The sequence below is a fragment of the Medicago sativa genome, chromosome 7 (genome assembly GCF_051527215.1).
Source record: "Medicago sativa cultivar Bolivia chromosome 7, Bolivia_mono, whole genome shotgun sequence".
Lineage (NCBI taxonomy): Eukaryota > Viridiplantae > Streptophyta > Magnoliopsida > Fabales > Fabaceae > Medicago > Medicago sativa.
In genome coordinates this window covers 67,581,190-67,595,705 of record NC_140755.1, presented here as the reverse complement: position 1 = coordinate 67,595,705, position 14,516 = coordinate 67,581,190, and the positions used below count along the sequence as shown (strand labels likewise).

The 14,516-nt window shown below is 31.7% G+C and overlaps 1 long non-coding RNA gene across 1 annotated transcript; it reads right to left on the bottom strand.

Annotated features, from left to right (window-relative positions):
* Positions 1 to 5,875: 5,875 nt before the first annotated feature.
* Positions 5,876 to 8,509, bottom strand: LOC146907934 (uncharacterized). Its single transcript, XR_015019635.1, has 2 exons — positions 8,114 to 8,509; positions 5,876 to 7,499 (listed from the first exon to the last, which is right to left on the bottom strand). It is a non-coding gene; the product is annotated as an uncharacterized LOC146907934 (long non-coding RNA).
* Between the last annotated feature and the right edge of the window lie 6,007 nt (positions 8,510 to 14,516).

Genomic DNA, 14,516 nt, shown 5'->3' with positions numbered 1-14,516 from the left:
GGTGAAGATGACAACAGCGAAGGCGGCGCCGCCGCAACGAAACCTAACTCCTCCTCCGATGGTGCAACTATCATGTTTCTAGACGACCGAGAGGACGTCCGCCTGTCTCAAAAAAACAAACCAAAACCACCTATCACTGTCACACCCTTAAATCCATCCACAATCACCATTCAGCCACGGCACTACCACCATCTTCGTCACTCACAAATCGAAACATCCATCCTATGCGTTTTCCGCGCGCCGCCGTCACGCCACCACCCCCCCACGCTGTCGTCATCGCAGATCTAGCTTTGTGTGGTTTTCTTAGTTGTGTCGCCATCGCAGATCTACAGAACAGGATTTTGGATTTTAGTGTTTCTACTAATCCCATAATCCCTTTCTTAATTTGATGTTTCTGCTCAAAAACAGTGAAGCGGAAGAAAAATTATTGAAAAAAATGAAAGTATTAAGGAAGAGAAAAGAAGAGAAGATATCTTTTTTTTTTTTGACACAAGAAGAGAAGATATCTTATTTTTTGGTTTCAGAGATTGAAATTTGAAATGAATTTAGAAGGAAGAGAGAAAGATGAAGAAGAAGAAGTTAAAGATGCAGATCACGTTTTGCTTGTTAGATTTTTTTTTTTTTTTGGTAAAATGTCTGCCACAAAAGACTCAAAATGGACCCACCCTTATGCCACATAGCGTTCCGTTAATAAAATAGACGGTAGGGACTATTTAGGTTAACGGAGTAAAAATGTAGGGATTTTAAAAATATTTATTGAAATATAGGGACTATTTTTCAAAGCGGCGCAAAATGTAGGGACCAATAACATATTTAACCCTTGATTATAAAGACTTTTTTTAGCTGAAAAATGATAAATACTTGTTAATATTATTTTATTTTATTTTGAGGGAATTATTATTTTTTTATTTTATTTATAAGTTCTCATTAATTTTGGTTAAATAAACTACTATGCTATTTATAAATTTAAAAATACTCAACCAAAATTAAAATTAAGAAGAAGAAAAAAAATTGCCATTTGGCGTCAGGTCAAAACACCACAAAAGATTTGAATTTTTTTTTCTCTATTTATGGCAGTTTTAAGGGGATGACAATTGGACCCAGACCTGATGGGTACCCGCAAAAAATATCCACGGTGGGTAGGGTAAAACACCGTTTTCATGGGTATGGACTTGGGTCCGGGTATTACCCGTAAATTTAAATGGGTAGGGGTACGGGTAATGGCACTATATAATATGATAAATAATTTATTTATTTTTGTTGTATAATTAATTAATTTATTTAATCATTTAAGCCTAAACATAAACCTAAAAACTAGTTGATACAATAATCGATCCCTCCAATTTTTTAATAGCGTTTTTTATTTTGTTAAATACTACTATTCGTATTGTTTTTTAAGTTGATTTGAAATTTTGAGCCATAGTTTTATTTCAATTCTGATATTTTTATTGTCTTTTCATAGTTAAAAGCGCAGGTAATGAGTGCGTGTATGGGCACTAAAGTGTCCGTATGATATGGGGAATGGCACTAAAGTTATTGCCCACGAGGGTACGGGTTTGGGTACATGTATTTTTTACAAACGCGAGTATGGGGAATGACACTATAGTACCCTACCCATAGGTTACCCATTGTCATCCCTGAGTGTCACAAATAACAAATTGAAAATAAATCATTCTATTGGGGTTTTAAACAACAAGAAAATGCACTGATTATTTTAAAAAGATTTGTGACACTTTTAAACTGTCACAAAATTGTGGCGCTTTAAAACCGTCACAAATCATTTTTGATTTAACCACAAAATAATGTTATTCTTGTAACGACACTTCATAAATACACATCCAAAACGACATAGGTTTTACTTGTGTGCATGTGTATTTCCGAACAAAAACGCGACTTTTTCTTTGTTATAATGCTTATTTTCAAAAGCATGTGCAATTTTTGAAAATGATAATGCTAGATAACGCGAAACATAGGTTCGTGGAATTACCAGAATGAACCGGCAAGTTTTATGTCCATTGGATTTGTATAATAGTTTGGCTAACCGCTTAATAAATAAATAAATAAGAGCATCACCCCATGTTTTCCAACCATACACAATTTTAATTGGCTAAGAAGTAATTCGTGAGAATTTCGGTGGATAATCTCTCAAGATGCGGGACCCCTTCTCGGACCCTGCATATACGGGAGCTCTAGTGCACCGGGTTGCTCTTTGCCCTTTTGAATCTCTCAAGATGTATAGTACTGCTCTTTTGAAAATTATGAGGTTGCTCTCACGCTCTAAACACTATACCTTCCTAGACACTGTCCCAGTACAAAACAATGAAAAAGGATAGAAAAAAAATGCCAAATAATAATAATATATTGAGCAAAACAACAAGGAAAAAAGGTACTTGGTCCAATATGGTACTCATGTCACCATTGAATCCAATTAGATTTTGAAGGGAATGTTAAGAATCAAATCTCATATAAAAATAACAAATAAAGCATGGTGAAGTTTACACAAACAAGAAAGGTTTGATTTCATTGGTTGGAACCTTTTTAACTCGTAACTATGCACATTGCACACTTCTCACTAAGATATGGTGCACCATGCATTATTACTTTGACTGTGTAAATAGTATCACAATTCCATTTCCAGCTTGCAGGAATCTAAGTAAGCATGATTCTGATGATCACTCAAATCCACTACCTAAAGTTTCTATAGCGTACACATGCATTAACAAATGAAAATAATAGTTTATTGCATTATTGATCATGCCATGCACTGTTTATTCATAATGCCTTATGGAATTTTTGTTTTATCTCATTGATATGATTAGTGGACTAATAAACTATTAATTATTAACATACGTGTGAACTTTAAATATTCTTTTCTTCTTGTACGTACCATCATGCGAATATTTGCATATAACAATATCCAAGCTTATAACTGTTACACGATTTTTCAAGGGTACGTTGATTCTTGATAGTGATGTTACTGATGATGCTTTAGTTAAATTCTTTCAACGAAAGTAATGTAAAACAAAAATAAAAGAAAGGGACAAAATAGATATGTTGTGTGATGAGGAAACAATCGTTGGGTCAATTCTTTTGTTCACTTTTTCATGGGGTTTGAAATTGAAGATAAAATAAAGAATCGAAGATATATATATATATATATATATATATATATATATATATATATATATATATATATATATAGGGTTATGATAGAAGACACCTTTTGTGAAGGTGTCTTTTATCAAGTTACTCTATGAGCATTTGTTAAAAGACACCAACTACTTTTTATGAAGGTGTCTTTTATCAAAGTTATAACTAAAAAAGTGAAAATCACACCTTGAGGTGTGACTTGATAAAAGACACCACACTACTTTTTATGAAGGTGTCTTGTAACATAACCCATATATATATATATAGAGGGTGTATCAAGTGAGAGGACTTTTATAGTGAGAGATGAGAGGCTTAAATCATGACCGTTGGATTAATATTAACGGATCAGATCGAATTTGTACAAGTTTCTCCTTGCTGTACGCGACCATTCTTTTTTCTCTGTTTTTCCCAATTCCTACTCTCTCGATCCCCTTCTTTCACATCGCAACTCAGTGAAGAAATGGTTCTCTCGATCCCCTTCTTGGTTTCTTCACTGCTTATCTTAATGCCTCCTTTAGGAGACTCGAGAGACAATTTTGATGATTTTCCAAAATTATGCCATCATTGAAATTAGGGATTCAACTATCCTTCTTTTTTCAATTCTTCATGTTTCTCATTTGTGCTCAAGTAATTGTTACATGTTTCAATTTATTTAGAATTGCACGTTGAATATAACCAAGTCATTAACTATGTTTAAAAGGTTAAAAGTATACAAATTTTATCCCAATAAATTCTATCCCAATTTTGGTACTTTGATTCCAAAACTGTGATTCTTTTATTAAAAAAATTGAGGTACTACATCACTACAGAGTGCAGCCTTCCCAAACAACTTGAAAAGAGAAATTAGATGAAAAAAAGGAATTCTGCAATTTTTGCAGGAGGGAACGATAGCTGGAGAGAAGAGGCTGAAAAGATAATACGCTACAAGTTTAAAGAATAAGTACCATGGTAAAGATTGATCCAATGGTCATGATTTAAGTCTCTCATCTCTCACAATAAAACTTCCTCTCACTTGATATGTCCTCTATATATATATATATATATATATATATATATATATATAAAATATGGTATCAAAGTGGAGATTGGATAAGATTAAGATGGCATAGTAATTTTGTTTATTGAAAAGTTCAAGTCCCACATTAATATAAATAGAAATGAGGTCTAATTAGAGTTTATAAGTAGTGTATTTGGAAAAACATAGTTTTGATAATAGAGAAAGAGGAAAGAAAATTCAGATTAAAAAAAAAAAGAGAGAGATAACGGATGATGTAAGGACAATGTAAAATAGTTTTACACTTACATTCAATGAGCATCTTTGTATTTTCTTAAGAATAATGCTACATGTAATGAATTTTTTTTTCAAGAAGTTTCACGACAGTGTATTTTGATTACATAAGCACCACACCATCCTGATTGCCGTGAATTCCACTGTTAAATAATTAAAACTATTTAGTGTTTTTCAAGGGCTTCGTGAGACTTCGTGATAAATTCTTTCGCTGCATATAGCAGCACTGTTTCCTTAAATCAAAGAGATGTTTTGAAATTATTTGTATGACATAGGAAAATAATTAATTGTTTCTTATTAGATGACATTGTAAAACTATTTTACATTGTAAATGCATATTATTTATCTTTATCATCATATAATGACAATTTTAAATTTAACTACCTTTAATAACTAATTTTTGTTAGATCTTTTTATAGACAAGTTTACCCTTAACAATTCATTAATTTCATAAATTTAAATTTACACCATAATTTAAGTAACTAGAAAACTAACTACAATGAAGATTAAGTGGTGCAACACAATGGTGACACATGAAATACCTAATAGTAAGTTACTATAGTGGACTCTTCAATTAAAAAAAAAAAAAAATTAATAGTGTGGATTATTTACATATCAAACGCTAAACTGATTGATTTTAACCAAAATGTCGAGAAAAATATGATTTTAAACATAAGTAATTTTGACTTGATATGAAAAAACGAAGTTGATCCTCAACGAAAGAATCAAATATATTTCAAATTGGATCTAGAGGTATCATCAATTCTATATTGTTAGGACCATTTTTGTGTCTACCAAAATTAGGTATTGTAGAATAGGAAATTCAGGTAGCCTTTGTGATGCAATGGTCAAAGGGGTTATTGTAAAGCTGATATCAATAAGGATATTCCCTGATTTGCAGGATACAGTTGACAGTAGCTTTTTAACTGTTGGATACAACTAGACTCTTGACCCGTGCTGTCGCACGGGTCCTATCGACCGTAATTGATACCGATAATTAATCATTGACCCGTGAGATGCATGAGTCTATCAATAAACACCAATAAAATTATTAGAAATACAATATCGTAATAAAATTTGTCTTGACATGTTTTTCCATGTCAAATGCCAATCATGTCTTGATTCAAGATTATGGTTAACTTAATTGATCGTTCATCATGCTGAAAGTTTATGAGAATAACGATAGCAAATTACCGTCATATATATAAAATTAAGATGAAATTGATTTTCATATTATTTACTTTTAATGTGTACTTATGTGAAAATTTGTTTCATTTTTTTAAAGACTCTACATTTTTTTTAAGGATACTTTTTTTTATTTTATTTTTATGGTTCGCTGACATTATTCAATTATGTATTCATGATGGACCACAATTTATAAGATAAAAAATGAGTTGATAGTGAGAAATAGCATCTTTCAAACAAAAAAGTGAGAAATAGCAAACATGAATTGATATAGAAAACTCAAAGTGGATGTCACTGCTATTCATAAAAGGATAAAAATGGCATCACAGATTCACATGGTTTACTCTAAAGTAATATCAAATCCAAGATTCAAGCATAACTAATTCACATGGTTTTAACTAAGGGACAACAAACAATTAGATAGCCAAAATGGTTTCACTAAAGACATGTCAGCATAACTAATATTACCAAATCATGCTCCTTGATTACTTTGAATCTTCAATCTCGATACATGGCATTTTAGGACTCTGCCGTGGATGCATTTCAGATCTTTTTTCCACTAATTTTCTATCAGCAGGAATCCAAGTGCTTCTGATATGTGTATGGCAGCTAAAATCTTTGTTTTTGCAGCAACTTCTGCATCTTGAGTATGCACAATCCTTCTTTGATTGGTTCCCACAGTCTTGACATTTTAGACCCTTTAACACTTCTTCTCCCCCTAATTGGGTTGAATACATTTTTTTCTATCTCTTTAGCTTTAAAACTAAAGATCATCTTTTATGAGTTTAAAACCTTTTGGTCGTATGGTGTTACTATACTATATCCTCTATGTGATGGGAATAAAAGAAAGCAATAATTTTCTATTACAAATATGTAAGCACTTCAGTACATGAGAATTCAAAAAAATTATAAATTTACAGCATGGCAAAGCAGCCATTATAAGGGAAACTAAATTCAAGGTTGAAGTATAACACTCAACAGTATGAAAGCAATAGCAAAGCTGCCGTACGATAACTGTGTAATTGGCTTATTCCATAAATTTCCTAACTACTTAAATTGACATGTCTAAAAAGTGAGATGCATATATAACCATTGGTTTGTAACTGACAAAGAAACAAATCAGAAAGAAAATAATATTTTCTTTAATGTAATTTAAAAGAATTACCAACAGGAGATATTTGAGTCAATTGAGCATAGAGAAACAAAGGAGGATCCTATAACATTTAACTTGATATGGAATGAACCTTACATGATCCAACTGAAGTTAGTTTAAATCATTGTTATATAATCTATGATAAATAAAGGAAGCTTGACAGAAAACAATATTATAACTTTTATAACAAAGAAAAAGTTAGAAGAAAGTTATGTAGCTAAAATAGAATAATTAACTCAGAAAACACTATATGTAAAACCAATCCAAATCCAAATTTTCTACATTTGACACCTTCTGCACAAAATGGTAAAACAAAATTGGAAAGTGACAACATAAAAGGCATGGAAATATAATTCATTGACATATTATTCCAATACTAAAGGTGATGAACTGACATCTTTTCCAAATCTCGTTCCAAGTTCTAATACTTATCAGTCAGTAAACTAACCTCTCTTTTTCAAATCTTTCTCCAAAATACTCAAGTGTCAATCACTAAATAAAAACCAAATATTTTCCTACAAAACATTATAGCCAACCTAAAAGGAATGATAGATTGTACTTGGACACAAACAGAGTACAAAAGGTACCACACAACTACATCAAAGGTACCTTATTATATAGAACAGTAGCAGATACGAAACTGACAGAATTAGAATGTAAAAAAATACAAAAATAAGAAAACGTACTAATATTGATCTTCAATAATTGAGTACTCCCTAAATCCTGCATAATTGAAAGTACAATAGAACTTTCTAAGTCAGAAGGTCAAGTAAATAAGTCTTAATTTAAAAAAGAACTCATTAGCACTTTTTAAGTTTATATAAGTGGAGGAATTGGAACTCATCAGAGAGAGCTACCTAAGAATTCAAAAAAGAACTCATTTTTAACAGAGTATGAATAAACGTATATTGTGATCAATAATCTCAGCTTAGTAAACAATTCATTGAACAAAACTGTTATATTCTCAGCAGTTATTCAGCCATTACAATAAGATAAATATACAACCAAGATATCAACAACAAAGAGGAGTCAGTCAAGAATAGAGATAAATCTACAACCAAGATTAGATAAGTATAAACCAACAAAAAATAACAAAATCTCCAAACAAAAAGGGAAGATGCATAAATTGAAATTATAACCCAAAATCATTAAATTTCTAAATTAGTATGACCCGTCACAGAGCTCATCAAAATATATTAACTTATAAAATAAAAAAATTCAATTTTTTCATTTTCAAGCTACAAAACATTTTCATTTTCAAGCTACAAAACAAAACCCAGTGGAAGAAATAAGCTATAAATAAAAGAAGAAAGAAAAGCAAGAAGAAGGAACAATACCAGAAAAAGCTTAGTAGCCATAACTGTAATAGGGAGGAGGGGCGGAGGGGTCGGATCCAGGAGGACGGTCGGGGTGAGGGAAACCGATGGCGGGGGTAAGGGTTAGGGTGAAGAGGTGGGAAATTGGAAAGACTCGTACTGAGGAGGTTGAAAGGATTGCGGCGACGGCGGAGGAGGGTGGCCGAAGTAGGATTTGAGTTTGCCGTGTTCGGTCATGATTGTTTGTTTGGTGGAAGTTGGGGGTTAGGAGGGAAGAACGAAGCCACTCACCGATCTGGAGTGAATTCATGGATGGGTTTAACTGATTGTTTGTTCATGGGTATGAATTCAAGAGTGTGAGAGAAGAAGGAATGGATTGGAATGATGTTAGAGAGGAAGTAAGGTATATGGAGCCGTGTGCAACACTGTTTTTTAAGATGGAAAGAGATAGATAGTGTTGGCAATGGATGTTGATTGGTTAGTTTGAAAATTGTTTGTAGTTCAAAGATGTAATTGAAAGGTCATCAGATCAAAGGCTGAGATTAAAGGTGTAGTTGGCAGATGAGATTAACATTAATGACAGGTTAGGGAGGGAAAATAAGGAGTGATTAGGGCAACACTGCCAGCTCATCAAGTCTGGCTTTAATAATAAAGGATACAAGAGGCCTATATATCACGAGAATTTATGCTCCTTACTATATTACCCATCGGGTGTAATTTCATATAGAATATTTGATATTTGATGAATAATATTAGAGCAATTCATTCTCATTTTTAAAAACATTTTCTTTTTTATTGTTAATCAAAATTCATGAGTTATATTATATCAAGAATCTTCAGCAACTTGAGTAGCAAAATTCATCATTAGGTTCTTTACAAATATTGCCAGCTTAAGCAGTTCAGTACTTCAGTTATACAACATTATATATCAAATTAAGAATATTTCATTTTGAAAGTGTCTTGAGCCAGCTAGTTTCAAATTTGTTAGGCCATGATGGAAAATCTCGTTGGTTGGATTATTACATTGGACTAAGAGCAATTACATCAGCGAGGTTGGACACCATATTTTCATCAAAACCTTGATAAATTAAGTATATCGATCATCTTATTTATATGTTGTTCAAATTCAACTACTCCATTTAATGTGAAATTTTATCTCACAATTGACGTATCATAACAAAATTTGTGAGATTGTTTGTGACTATCATTTTTCAGTCAAAAATTAGCAAAAGAACATTAGTGCACTAATTAATTCGGTACAAACAATGTACTATATTGAATGCAACAATACAATATGCAACTCAAACTATAAGATGAATTAAGCCAATCTCTACTCAAACATCAAAGTAACATAGTACAATGTGATGAACTTGTTTGTCCCTCGCCTCAATTTGTGAGGTGATGGACACCAAACGAAAACTAACTAGGAGGTCCACGTTTCAGACTCTGAAAACTTACATAACGTACTAACATTTTTCTATCCAAAAAGCAAAATTAATTAACATATTTTTCCTTACACCTGAATTAAACATGTTAATAAAATTGATCATACTCTTTTTCTCTTAAGATACATCTTAAAATCTCATGCAAGTAGCAACCTTATACAAAACTTAAGAGAATTCAACTCAACTCAACTGAAACTTGGTCTCTCCCTAGATGAAGAAGAATGTAAGAACTCAATGCAATCTTCAACAGTTTCAGCTCGATGTGAATCGGTGAGGTCTGATACCGATCGCGACCTTACCAAAGTAGATGAAGAAGAAACCTTCCTAGAGGATCTTCTTTTCATAGAAACACTTCTTATAGAACTTGCCACTTTTGTTCCTAGTTGCACTAGGAATTTCAAAGGTGATGACAATCTTGATTGCTCTTTGGTTAATTTGAAATTACCACTTTCAATTTCCCTCTTCTTGAGAAAAAATGTTGGTATGTCATTGACATTAGGACTAAAGCATACCCTTTTGCTTTTAATGGACATTTTGAAGAACTATAGGAGAATTCTAATTTGGAAAAAAAAGTGTTATTTTAGTTTTTGTGTTTGGTTTGTGAAGGGAAAGAGAAACAGAATATGCAAAAGGGAGATAGGTTTCAAGAGGCAGAGTTGGAATGTTTGTTAGGGAGGATAGTTGGATGGCAAGAGTATATATAGATGAAGGACAAAAAGCTACAAAGTGAATATGGAAAAAGGATATACTAGAATTAAAATTAATTATTTAATGTCTTTTTTTCCCCTCTTATGTATGGTGGTAGTGTGACAGTTTGTTTATATGAACTCCTATGTTTTCATTATTCATAGATTAACAATTGTTTGTGTTAAACAAAATTAAATTTCGAATTAATATTGCACTCATTTTACCGCATTATAAAGGTTCGTAGTGTAATCACAACCATTAGTACAGCCACAATTTAAAATCATGATCGTAATTGGTAAAGTAAACACAAGGAGTGTTAGGTAGGATTAGTCTCACTAGTGTTTATGGGATTTTAAACCAATCTAAAGCTTAACTTGACCTAAAATCAAGTCACTCTATCTTGTAGGGAGTAATTTTTCTATCGTCACAAGACTATGGACACAAGTTTTAGACACTCACATAAAAACAAAATTTACAATTACAGTTAAAACTCTATAAATTAATGATGTCAGGACCGGAGAAATTTATTAATTTAGAGAGTTATTAATTTACCGATAAATTAATAATTATTAATTTAAAGAGTTTTTAAGTAATTATACTGTACATACCAAACAAAAAGGCAAATTAGTCTATGCCTCTTAGAATTACGTTGCAGCGAACCTTGGGACTCAACGTAAATTAGTAACTACTGTGTTCATATGCATTGGAAATCAATAATGACTTTTGAAGTACAGTAAATGTAAACAAGAGGAACAAATGTGTTCAATGTATTTTTTTCAATTTCTATGAATTATTAATTTATGATTTTCTTGGGACCGAAAATTATAAAGGGATCTCCCGAAAAATTATTATCTTATTATTTTATCGAGTTTTTCAATTTTTTACCTTGGCCCAAGTCGGGACCGGACACATTTATTATTTTAGAGAGTTTATTAATTTACCGAGTATTAATTTAAAGAGTTTCTACTCTAATATTTTTATTATTTTTGAAATAATTAATTAATAGATTAAAAAGTAGAATTAATTAACAACTTGTGAGTGTGCCTAAAGAACTTATATGTGGTCTTGTGACCATGTAGGAATAATACATCTAGTAAGACGTTTATGGCATGTACAATTTATAAGCATACATAAGATGGTGGGGGTGGTTCAAATCTTTGTTAACATAGTCTAAACTGCAACTTAACATTAATTTTTTTTAATTCTGCAATTGAAACACAGTCACAATAGTTAATGCAACCACAATTTAGACATTCATAATTGTGGTGGTTGATTAAGAATTAGAGTTGAGACAAAGCATGAACAGAAAGAAAATTGTGTGAGAATTTCTCAGACACCAAGAAAGAAAAAATAAAGGGTTTGGTCAAAAGACAAAGTGGTAGATGAGTGAAGACTTGACAAAGGGACAAAGAGTGAAGCAGTTTTGTTTGTGAAAAAAGGTGGTAACATAACAGATAGACAAGGGAGTGAGAGGGAACTTGTAAACACTACGTTGCTTTTTAGGTGGAATTTTGCAGGGCCATGTCATGCTTTTGTTACCCATTACATTTGGTTCTGTTTCTGAAAATCAGAAATCGAGATATCAAGGACTGGCCCCTATTTGTTAGTATCTTGTGCAGCAAGAGAATATGTAAAAGGAATGAAGAGGGAATCGGTTTGAATGTTGAGTTGGCGTGTGAATATCATATACTAATTCGTTCAGACCAATTTTACTATACACAAGCGAGACAAGTCTTGTATTATGCAAAATTTAGTTTTTGTTATCAGATCAACAAATCTCTCCATTAAACTAAATGAGATATTATGTAATTTATTAATCAAATAGTAAAAAACACTTGTGTATCGTGTAAGACAAATTTATCTGTGCATCTTAAACAAGTAATATGTTTAACCACATTTTTTTATTATTATTATTATTATTAGTCACAACTTTTTCATAGATCGTGGCTCACAAATCAGAATTAGAAAATTGCTCTTCACACATAGTGGAAGGCTAAAAAACATCAATAAAAGACTGAAATGTCTCGTGGTAGTTAACTGCCGTCGGTTGCGTATTACTCGGCAGTTAAGTACCGCCTGATCCATCGGCAGTTAACTGCTGATGCACTCAATTATGCAAACAGCAGGTTCTGCTTAATGGATTTCAAGCCATTTTTTGGCTTATTTTTACCTGTAATTCAACCAAATCATTTCCAGAGGCAATACAACTTATACACCATTTATAATAATAAGTCATAAACAAGAACAATACATAATCTTTTACAATTGACCATAATTAAATCAATCCGACATTTCGTTAAAATTACACGAATGTTTGAAATTCATCAAAACATTAAAGAGTGTTTGAAATTAAACAACACATTACATATCATTATCATAACCTTAATTCTCCTTTTAAAAGTGGAGTACCGAACACGGCCTTCAATTTGTGCAACCTCGGACATGTTTAACTTCACAAAAGCTTTATGAAAAAAAAAATCATACATTAGAATGAAATTGAACGAAACGTAATAACCAATAAATTGATGGAAACATAGACATATATATCAAATGTGTAAACATTAATAACGAATAAAAAAGTATTGCACTAGTTCTACCACATAAAAGTCATATTTTTAGTGTTTTTGCGTAACCTGACAGCAAAATACCCAAAAATAAACTGATTAAAAGCAACAATATTTGTTTTTTTACGTCAAAAGTGTGTCAATACCTCCTAGGATTAATGCTTCAATGATTTTGGAGCAAGATTGGGAAAAAAAATTGGATTTGGATATAAATTGAAGAGGGGGAATGATAAGTTGATGAAACAGTGAGTAGGGGGAGTAGCTGGTTGTTATCAGTTGATGGAACAGCGTATCGCAGTTAACTGCCGAAGATTCCAAAACCGGAGGCACTTAATTGCCGATGAACAGGAAACTAGAGGGAGTTAAGTGCGAGGGGCATTTTAGTCATTTTGTGGTGTATTTTAGCCTTATGACATGTGTGAACATCAATTTTCCCATAATTAACTTATTGGGCCTTCTCTTCTTTTGGGCCTTATTCTTGAATAGCGGGCTTTAGTCTTAGAATGGTTGTTGCATTCTCGAGAAATTGAAAAGAATAACAACAAATTCGAAAAAATAAATAAAGGGTAATGTTAACGAATGTTTTAAGGACACTCTTTTAAGTTTTATGGAAATTTGTATATTCAATACATTGAAAATTGAATTATAAACTTTTTCAATGAATAATTTTTTAATTAAAAATCTTTAAAAAGTGTCCTTAAAACATCGTTAGCAAGACTCATACATAAATATCATTGAGGCTTTTTCATAGAACTAAATATGTAATCAAAATTGAACAACAAAATTTAAACGAAGTGATGAAGAAATTCATCTACAAAAAGTATAAGAGAGCAAGTAAACAAAAAATATTATTACTACATATACATAGCAAGTGTACATGACTATGTAAATCGTAGTTAATGAACATACACTACTTAGGAAAACAATGCAGATAATGTCAAGTCTCAAAGCTCGAGTGAAGAAAGCGAGGTTGATAACCTTTGTCAGTGGCTCATCTTGACAAAGTTGAGGAGGTAAGTGATTCCAAATCTAATACAAGACCATAAAATGCATAATCGGTACATATAAAAATATTGACATTTTAAAGATTAAATAAAATATTGACATCTCAAAGATGGGTTATCCGCTAATTGGAAACCAAACTTTTAAAATTGAAAAATAAAATAAGCACTCTTAAAACTGCTTATTTAGGTCCACATAATGTTTGTGTTGAAGCTTAAACTCCGTTTCTTGGATGAATTATGCTAGTTGTGAAGATTGTTCTGTTTGATAAAAGGAGATTCAAACTCTTAAGACTATATTAGAACAATCTTATAAGAGAAAAGTAGAATTTGTTGTTGATCCTAAAAAGTTTAATAAGCCTTTTAATGGACCTTATAAAAAGTATAGTTTTCATGAGAAAAATCACATCCAATCACACTCTCCTCACATAATTTGTCATTATTGTTGCAAAAGAGGACACACCATAGCAAAATGCCATTTTATGAGGTTTCATGTACCTAAGGGCATTATAATATAGCAAAATGCCATTTTATGAGGTTTCATTTTCCTAAGGGCATTATAATATGAGTACCCAATTGAAACACTCTTGCTGTTAACATTTTAGGAACCAATGAAAGTTAGGGACCTACAAAACCTACTTAATTGTTTTGCAGGTGGTTAGTTATTTATGAATTTACTGACCTGACTTAGTAAATTCACCAAACTTTTACAATTTCCAATACAATC